Raw genomic sequence first — 10,000 nt, forward strand, 5'->3', positions numbered from 1 at the left:
TGGTGGTGATGGTGGTGGTGGGTGTCTTATGTTCAGTTCTAAATATTTTTCTCTCCTTCTGTCCTAGATCCTCTTAAATTTGCAGGAATCACTTTTTTTTTAGGGTTCTTTACATAACTGTCGTGGCGGTGGTGGTAGTGGTAGTGGTAGTGGTGGTGGTGGTGGTGGTGGTGGTGGTGATGGTGGCGAGTATCTGTGTTCATTTCCAAACAGATTCCCTTTCCTGGATCTTCTTAAATTTGCAGAAATCACTAAAATTTACATTCAGTTTCCACCCACCTCGTCGTTTCTTCTTTAAGGGGACAAAGATTACCAAGCAAGAGAGAGAGAGAGAGAGAGAGGTGAAGGAAAAGCTGGAATTACATAAAGTGAGCGTCTTATATTCACTTCCAAAACAAATTCCTCTTAAATTTTACAAGAATCGATAAAATTTCTACCCACTTTCCTACCCACGTCCTCTCCTTCTTTAAATGAACGAATATTACCAAAGAAGAGAAGGAAAAGCAAGAAGGAGATGGAAGATTATGCAGAAAATGAAGAATACGAGAAGAAAGAGACGAATAACATAAATCATAACACGAACGGGATAAGAGGAAGGGGACGAAAGAAAAGGAGCAGAAGAAAAGAGAAAGAAGTACAGGGAAGAAGACCAAGAAAGAGGTAAAGAAAGGGGGAGGATAAAAGGTAGAATAAAGCGAGGTATAAATAACAGACACACAGCTGGTGAAGGAAGGAGGAGAGAGGAAAAAGAAATAGATTCACGAAATGTTGTCGAGTATGAAAGAGAGAGAGAGAGAGAGAGAGAGAGAGAGAGAGAGAGAGAGAGAGAGAGAGAGAGAGAGAGAGATACTGTTGTTCCTCTACTTTCAAGCTGCTTTCTTCAATTTTGTTAACTCTCTCTCTCTCTCTCTCTCTCTCTCTCTCTCTCTCTCTCTCTCTCTCTCTCTCTCTCTCTCTCTCTCTCTCATCTTTTATACTCATCATTCTGAGAAGCACCAAGTTCCGACAATTTCCCGCAACATGCAACATTCACACGACAAAAAAAACAAAAAAAACACACAATTAATCATCTATCTACCTCTATCACCACTGTAGCCACTTTTCCCTCATTATTCTCGAAAGTACTATTTTTTTCCACCAACCATTCCAGGAACTAATAAATTCCAGTGATTGACTCGCTTTCTAGCCACAAATATCATGTCTTTTTTTATCTATTTCCATCATCACACACACCTTGTTTTTATTCGCTATTCTAGGAAGTGTTTAAATATTCTAAACTGTATTAGTACAACAGGAGCCAACGCCGTCCGTCGTGGTCTTACAGGAGGAGGAGGAGGAGGAGGAGGAGGAGAAGGACGAGAACACTAAAAATGAGAAAAAGGATGACGAGGAGGAATAGAAGTAAAAAGCGAACGAGGAAGAGGAGGAGAGAACGAATAAAACACGATGGACAAAGACAAAGAAAAGAGAGAAAAAAAATAAAAGTATAAAAAAAAAGCAGGAAAACAATGAATAAAACAAACAAAAAAAATTATCAAAGGCACAAAGAAGAACAAAACGCAAAGATGAAGACACAACACAGACTAAACACAAACACTCACACACACACACACACACACACACACACAAACACACACTCACACACACACACATACACACAAGCCACAAACTAACGGCACCATAGTAATAAGCGAGAAAGAAAGAAAAAAAAAGAGAAAGAGAAAGAGAAAGAGAGAGAGAGAGAGACGGACGTTGATGACCATCGCCCTTCCATAGACACGGCAGTCTCATCCATTGGCAGCTCTCTATGTATATTTGATCAAGGCCTCTATATATGCCTTTTATCTGGCCGGGCCCACAGCGAGACAGGCGAACTATAAAAGGCGTCAACTGCACCGTCAGACATATCGCCTCGTATTTTAGTTCCGAGTTGTGACGAGTGGCTGAAAAAAAAAAAAAAAAAAATTGTACAAAAAACTTTCTCTATCTCTCTATCTCTCACGTATATATTCCTCGTGCAGTTATTTATTTATTTTTTCTCTGTTTCTCTGTTTCTCTCTGTCTCTCTCTTTCTCTTGTCTGTCTCTCTCTTTTTTTTTTTTCGTAACTGGTCAGTTTGGCAGACATGGAAAAGAGGAGTATTCATATGTGTTGTTGTAATCTGCTTCCATTTTTGCTGTGATGAAATAGTTAATATCGTGAACGTGATGCCATGTGGTCTGCGTGCGTGTGTGTGTGTGTGTAACAAAAGAACAGGTGTGACATAAGGACAGGTGTGTTTTGTCTAGTTACAGTTATGTGGAGCCTTTGGAAACAGGTCAACAGGTGTGTGGTAAGAGATATAGTTGGTTAAATATACTACAGGTGTGCGATGGGTCTGGTTTTATTCAGCTGTTTGTGTGTGTGTGTGTGTGTGAGTGTGTGTGTGTGTGTGTGTGTGTGTGATGAGTGAGACACAACGCACATATGATAATTTAAGAGTAAAGGCTTAATAAATCATCCCTCCCCACAAAGCTTTCCCTCCCCTTCCTCCTCTCCCCTTACCCCCTCCATACCTCCTCCCCTCACTCCCCTCTACCTGCCCAAAATAAAACCCTGCCCCCACCCACTAACCTTTCCCCTCATTTCCCCTCTGTGACCTCGCCGGGGCCTGTCAGTCATTAGTATGTGTGTGTGTGTGTGTGTGTGTGTGTGTGTGTGTGTGTATATGTGTGTGTGTGTGTTAATGTTCACTTTACTTTACCGAACCATCAAAGTCACACGCAAAATCTATTACCATTTATCTACTATCTATCATCGCTTCCCGCCATTAGTGAGATCATTGTATCTATTTCCCTCCCAAACATTCCCAGAACACACACAAGTTGCTTTACCCGCTCATCGCCACCACTCATGCACTAAATAACAGCAACGGCCGGTGTTTGCATTACGGATATGGCTTACCGTACAACTGTCACCCTCCCCTTCCCTTCCCCAGCCGCCCATATCCCGCCCACACCAACGCCCATCTACCGACCATAACAGCCGTCCCTCCCTCCCTCACGTCGCCCAAAGCCGGCTATATTCCACCCACTATGTCCACCTACCGTCCCTCTCTCTCTCTCTCTCTCTCTCTCTCTCTCTCTCTCTCTCTCTCTCCCACTGGTTGGGTTCTGAAAATATGACAAAAATATTCTGCTCTACATCATATCGCTGCATTACGTTAAAAGCCCCTACAATAATGACTGTAAACAACACTTGCAACAAAGTATATTTAATTTTGACACACACACACACATACACACACATACACATCAGCGCAGACACGCCCCGCCACATTATTACCCGCGCAGGCCCTCTGGTGGTGAAAACTGCGTGTATGGCTGATAGAATTGTTGTCATTGTCATTGTTATTATGGTCATTATTATTTTTTGGGATCAGGAGAAGCGAAATTACCTTGGTGCATTTAAAAATTTAGGTGCTGTACAGTTCTAAATGAAGGAGTAGTATTAGTATTAGTAGTAGTAGTAGTAATAGTAGCAGTGATATAGTAACAGCAACAGCAGTATCAGCACTTTTATTACCACTTCTATTACCACTAACATCTCATTCTGAAGAAGGCTGGCTGTAATAATTCCACAAACTCAACACCAACATCAAAGACCTTCAAGCCGAGACCTGCAAGTGACGCTCCTCCGTTCTTGGCAGCGACGGGAGAGGAAATTTCAAACTCGTCTCATTTCAAAGGCAATTCGTAAGGCGGATTAAAAGCTAGCAGGGATTCAAGGTCACAAGCGCTTTTTTTTTTTTTTTTTTGACAGAATTTCTCGTGGTGGTGAGCTCTTTCCTTCGAACAGCTTTAGGCAAGAAGGTAAGACTGAGGACACGAGTGGAGTGTATTACGTTATAAGAGTATCAAAGCTTACTCTGGCAGTCCGGTAATAAGAGCAGATGAGGAGTCTATTCAGAGAGCCTGGAAAAGAAGATCAAGGGGGAAGCTGAGATAAAGATATTGACGAAGGGGTGACAGACGATGAAGGAAAGTGAAGATGCAATAGACTAGAAAACATTGTAATCCTGTGTGCGTTAACTCATAGGAAACAGAAACTGAGGTGTTAAGAATCAGAGAACCAGAGTATGATAAGTGATAGACAAAGGAGAGTATCGGAGGATGGAAACAAAGGAGGATGCAATACACAGGGATGACTACAGAAGACTACTTGGACCACAAAAAAAACAAGCCAAACAACAGCCCCACTAAAATTATCAGTCCCCAAACAGTAAACTCAATAGAATGACCTAAAACTAGTCTGCTTTTCAACATCATCCATACTGAGGCTTCGAAACACTGTAAGCAAGCTGTGAGATGTACGGTAACCAATAGGAAAACATAAGCTGAGGTGTTAGGAATCAAATCACAGACCACAACACATTACCTAGCGGGCGGACTCTTGAAATATTACACCTTTCCACACAGTCCCCTAATCCTCCCGGTGCATCTTTCCACCTCCCGAGGCTGTACTGTGATGTAACTGGCGGTGGCGGGATTACATGGAGGTACTGGCGGGTGAGCAGCTTTCACGCATCAGCTGCTTGGTAATATCACTATGACATAAATCTCTGTCGGGAAGCGCCATCACATTACTGTCACCGTGTTGCTCTCTCTCTCTCTCTCTGGATTTCTGAAACGCTTCTACACTGCACCTCCTCTACTTTCAAAATTCTTTATGTAGCTGAAGTGACACGAGTATTTAAGAGTATTTTTATGGTTCTAGTGACAGATTAGCAATATTTCTACATTACTAATAGGAGAAACACCCTTGACAACCCGGCTAAGCATCTCTGTGGCCTTGAAAAATAGCAGCGGTGAGACAGACAGAGAAAGAGAGAGACAGAGCAAGGCGTTTCGGAATAAAGATCTCACTCACTCCCCTTGCTGGCAGCTGGACTCCGACACGCCTGGCTGGTGGAGGGTCGTTTGGTGCTAACTGGTGCATGCAGGATTGGACATTACGGTTCATCGTATCAAATTCTATCAATGAACGGCACTCTTACTTTTTATGGCCGAGGTGCTCCGCTGGTGAGTTCATTACCGGAAAAATGGAAAATGATATACAGAACGTGCACGGTTACTGGGCAGGCGAGTAATGGCCAGCAGCTCAGACTCCCTTGCTCTGCTGCCTGTGTGTGGAGTTGCTTAGGGAGACATGCTCAGTCTTGTCTTTGGTGTTGCGCTCAGGAGGAGGATAAGAAGCAATGAGAGTGGCACCCGAGTGTACTACATTAGGGTGCAAGAATAATACGGAGTGCAATGGTGTGGCACGGTGGCACTAAGGAGAGGTGAGGTGTGGAGTGTAATGAGAATGGCACTGCAGGATGGTAGACATTGAAAAAAAGCATAAAGGAAGGGCAAATTGCTGACGTGTTGTCCCTGTAGAGACCATAAAATTAGACACATTATCAAAAATACGGTGAGTAAATGACTGACTAACTGACTAACTCACTGACTGACTAACTGTATTTAAGCACCACAAGGAGGTAACATGCCACCACTAATCTAAAGAGACACAAGAGGTGGCTAAAATGAAGGTTCCTCTATACCCACCCTTTCCTCGCCAATACAACGAAGAATGTGCAGCGTAAGGCGACAGGAAAGGTCAAGGAAGGGTAAAGCACACAGGTGGGGCGAGACTAATGCGCCGCTGTACAGGTAAAGCAGGTGTGGCTGGGAATGCACCTGACGGATTAACTACTGCTCGACTCCAAACTGTTGCACGAGAGAGGAAGAAAGAGAGAGGGAGAGAGAGAGGGAGAGGGAGGGAGGGAGGATAGGAACCGTCAGGCTTGGTGTCGGCGAGGCGCAGATTAAGGAGCGGCGGAGTGACGAGAGACGCCCTAATGGTGCATCTCGTGAGTGACGCGGCCTCCTCTTACTGTAGCTTCCTGGCGGCTGGCTTGGCTGGCTGGCTGGCTGGCTGGCTGGCTCTTTTTGTCCTCAGTTTCTCCTCAAACGTACCGCATCACGACCCGCCAGTGCTTGCTATCTCTTCCGCCACTTCCCTGCATCCCACATACACAATTAGCGATTTTTTTAATACTCCTGAATTTGTCTTTGCCCTTTATCCGCCCCCTTGTGAATAAGAAAATACTAAATAATTACGCAACATGAACACACACACAAAAAAAAATAAAAATAAATAAATCTGGTCTTTTCTAACCTAAAAAAAAAAAAAACTAGTATTTACGAACCTGTAGTACAAAAAAACAAGTTCCTACTAAGCTGCAAGTGATTAAGGGAAACATAATCAGGGAATGAACGAGTCAACTTCCATCTCGTGCCGCTTGCATCAAAGAAAACGCTAATGCACAATGCACTCCCAACTCTCCCTCCCTCGTGTGTTGCAGCGCCACTAGATCATTACGTGGAGAGGCGCTAGAGAACTGGTCTGGCGGACGTGAGTAGTGGTCTGTTGCTTGATGCGGTGATGGATGTTGAGGGAAGACAGGGAACAGAGGGAAAAAAAAATAAAGGAAAAATGTGGATTCAATAATATCCACCAAAGAGGAGAGAAGATAAGCATAGTGATCAGTGATGGATGGATGGATGGATAGATGGAGAGGAGGAAGATAGGTGGCGGTAACAAGACGCAATGAGGTTTTACAGGGGATTGGAAAGACTGGCATACTGATCATTGGAGTAAAAAGAAGAACGGAATAGTTTGTATAAAAAGGAGAATAAAAAATGAACTGACTGATGGATGTAATATTAAAGCTAAAATATGAAAAAAAGTAAAGACGCATATACGCACACATACACAATTACAACACAGATAGATAGACAGATAGATAAGACAGCCAGATATACAGAAACACATACAGAACAGATAAACGCTACCAATAAACAAACAGGTATATAAAAATTGCCAAATGAACAGACAGACAGACACAGACAGAAGATTGAAAACACAGACTAATATAGACAGACGCACACAAAAAAATATAGACAAATAATATAGATAAAAAACAAGACAAGACAACCAGATATACAGACAGACAAACACACAGAGAGACAGACAAAACACACTTAAAGATAAAGACACTGCAGATTGAGATAAATAGATAAGACGCCTAGATACACACAAACAGATGCAAAATAGACAGACAAACGCTGCAGATAAATAAGAAGCGCCAAGAAAGCCGATGACACTTCGCCAATACTCCCATTCCTCGCGCGGGTCAGGCTGGCTGGCACCTCCTGCCTGCCGGAGACACGCGGTTGGCAATGCTGATCGTTACTAACTTAATCACCTGCTATTGGCACCTCGTACATCCCCCTCCCGCTCTCGCTCTCTCTCTCTCTCTCTCTCTCTCTCTCTCTCTCTCTCTCTCTCTCTCTCTCTCTCTTGTCCTGTTTCATTTTTTGAGCCGAATTTCCTTTTTTTTTCTTTATTTTCTTTCTCCTTTCTCATTTTTTTCACTTTCTTCTTTATTCCCTCTTTCCTCCGTCCTCTTTGTCTCCTCTTTTTTTCCTGTTTTCCACGTTTCTCTATGTCTGTCTCTCTTTCTATTTTCCTTACTCCTTCTCTCTCTCTCTCTCTCTCTCTCTCTCTCTCTCTCTCTCTCTCTCTCTCTCTCTCTCTCTCTCTCTCTCTCTCTCTCTCTCCCTTTCCGTCTCTCATTCTTTTTTTTCTCTCCTCTTCCATCCTTCTGTCTCTCCTTTTCCTCTGTCAGTCTCTCCTTCCTCTTTCTCTTCCACGCTACTTTCTTCGTCTTTCCCTTCCCTCCTTTCCTTCCTCCCTTCCTTCCTTCCTTCCCTCCTCTTCTTCCTCCTCCTTCCTCCCTTCCCTCCTAAAGTCAATTAATTCTCAACTCTTAATGATTTAATTTACTTTAATATCGTTCTATTTTACTGCAGTCACGCCCATTTTCACTCGCTTCATGATGATAATGGTGGTGGTGGTGGTGGTGGTGGAAGTGATTATGAAAAGGAGGAAGAGGAGGAGGACGAAAAGGAGAAGAAGGAGGGAGAGAATGATGATAATTAACACACACACACACACACACACATCCATCAGACTCCAACACTCAAATACTACAGAAAACAAAATCACATCAGAAAACTATAAAAAAAAATTAAATAAAAGATAAATAAATAAATAAATAAATAACTTCTGCGCCTTGCTCGATATTCTGAGGTGGAGAGAGAGTCTAAACATCGAGGAACGACAGGGAAGGGGAGGTGGTCATCTAGTCTCGCCGGGAAAGGGATGAAAGAGTTGGGGCGCCTCGTAGGAGTCTCGTGGGAAGCTCTGAGAGAAAGAGAAAAGATTTTGTGTGTGTATGTCTGTAAAAGGTAGTGGAATGGGGCTACGTGGGAGGAGGCGGAGGAGGAGGAGGAGGAGGAGGAGGAGGAGGAGGAGGAAACAGCGATAGACCTACCGATTCTCACGAGGCTGTCTTGTGGTCTATTACGTTACCCATTATAGAGGAGGAGGAAGAGGAGGAGGAAGAGAAGGAGAACGAGGATTAGAAGGAAGAGGAATACAAAAGAAAAACAAATACCAGGAAGCTTTTCGGTGTATATATAATCTCATGGAGTATATTTGCTGACCAGAGTGTTACTACCAGGAAAGCAATACGAAGGAAGACAAGGAGGAGGAGGAGGAGGAGGAGAAACATACAAATACAGACATACGTAAAATGGGGCAAACAAACAGAAAACGGCCTTGTGGAAACTGCGTCCCTTTAAACTCAACCACATTTAAAGAAAAGCTACGTAGAAAAATAAATAAATAAATAAATAATTACGTGAAATAAATATCATGAAAACTTTAGTAATTTAGACTCATCCTTTTTCATATGAATCCCTTTCTTTTCACAAGGTTCATTTTCCCCTCCTAATATAACTCAGTCGACATCCAGCGGCGGGTCGTGAGCGGGGACAATGAGGAATGAATGCGTCATGGGGTGCCCGGAAGTGGGAAATATGAACCCAACACACAAGTGAAGCATAGGTTGATCAAATGAAGCGGCGTCGACTCTGGTTAGGAGACTGAGTTCTGTGTTGCCCTCTCTCTCTCTCTCTCTCTCTCTCTCTCTCTCTCAAGGGACAAATAATAAATCCTGGACAAGAAAGAAAGAAAGAGGACAGAAGGAACATGGCGAAATGCTTGGCCAGACATCAAATATCAAAAGAATGCAATATTTTCTTGCCCTTTTCTTTCTTCCTTCTTATTTTCTTTCTTCTTCCTGTTTTCTTTCTCTTATTTATTTATTTTTTTGTATTGTCAGTTTTTTTTTCTAGTTTAATTTTTGTCTGTCTTTTTTTTCGTTGTTTTCTTTCTTTTGTTGTATTAGTTTCTTATTCATCTTCCTTATTTTTTTTTCTTTTTGGCTTTTACCTCCTTTCTTTTCGTTTTTCTTCCTTCTTCTTCTTCTTCTTCTTCTTCTTCTTATTATTATTATTATTATTATTATTATTATTATCATCACTATTATTAACATTCATTTACTTTTCTTTCTCTTCTTCCTTTTCTCTCCTCCCTCTTTCTCGATCTATCTATTTATCTCACTCCTCTTCTTTACTATCTTTCACATTTTTTTTTCCTCCCCTTCATCTCCTTATCTTGCAAGTCCTTCCTTCTATCATTTCCCTTTATTCTCCCCAGATCTTGTGATTTCTTATCCTTTGGGGACAAACAGACTGTTCAAGATTTCCTTTCTACCGTAGATTATTTGAAGAATTCGAGGAAACCAACAGAGAGAGAGAGAGAGAGAGAGAGAGAGAGAGAGAGAGAGAGAGAGAGAGAGAGAGAGAGAGAGAGAGAGAGAAAGAGTACTTCCTTGTAATATGTACATGTTATTATTTCATTCTCTTCTTAGTGTGTGTGTGTGTGTGTGTGTGTGTGTGTGTGTGTGTGTGTGTGTATTTGTTTAGTAGTAGTAGTAATAGTAGTAGTAGTAGTGGTAGTGATAGTGTTAGTGGTGGTGGTAGTAGTAGTAGTAGTAGTAGTAGTAGTA

The sequence above is a fragment of the Scylla paramamosain genome, chromosome 9 (assembly GCF_035594125.1).
Source record: "Scylla paramamosain isolate STU-SP2022 chromosome 9, ASM3559412v1, whole genome shotgun sequence".
Taxonomy (NCBI): Eukaryota; Metazoa; Arthropoda; class Malacostraca; order Decapoda; family Portunidae; genus Scylla; species Scylla paramamosain.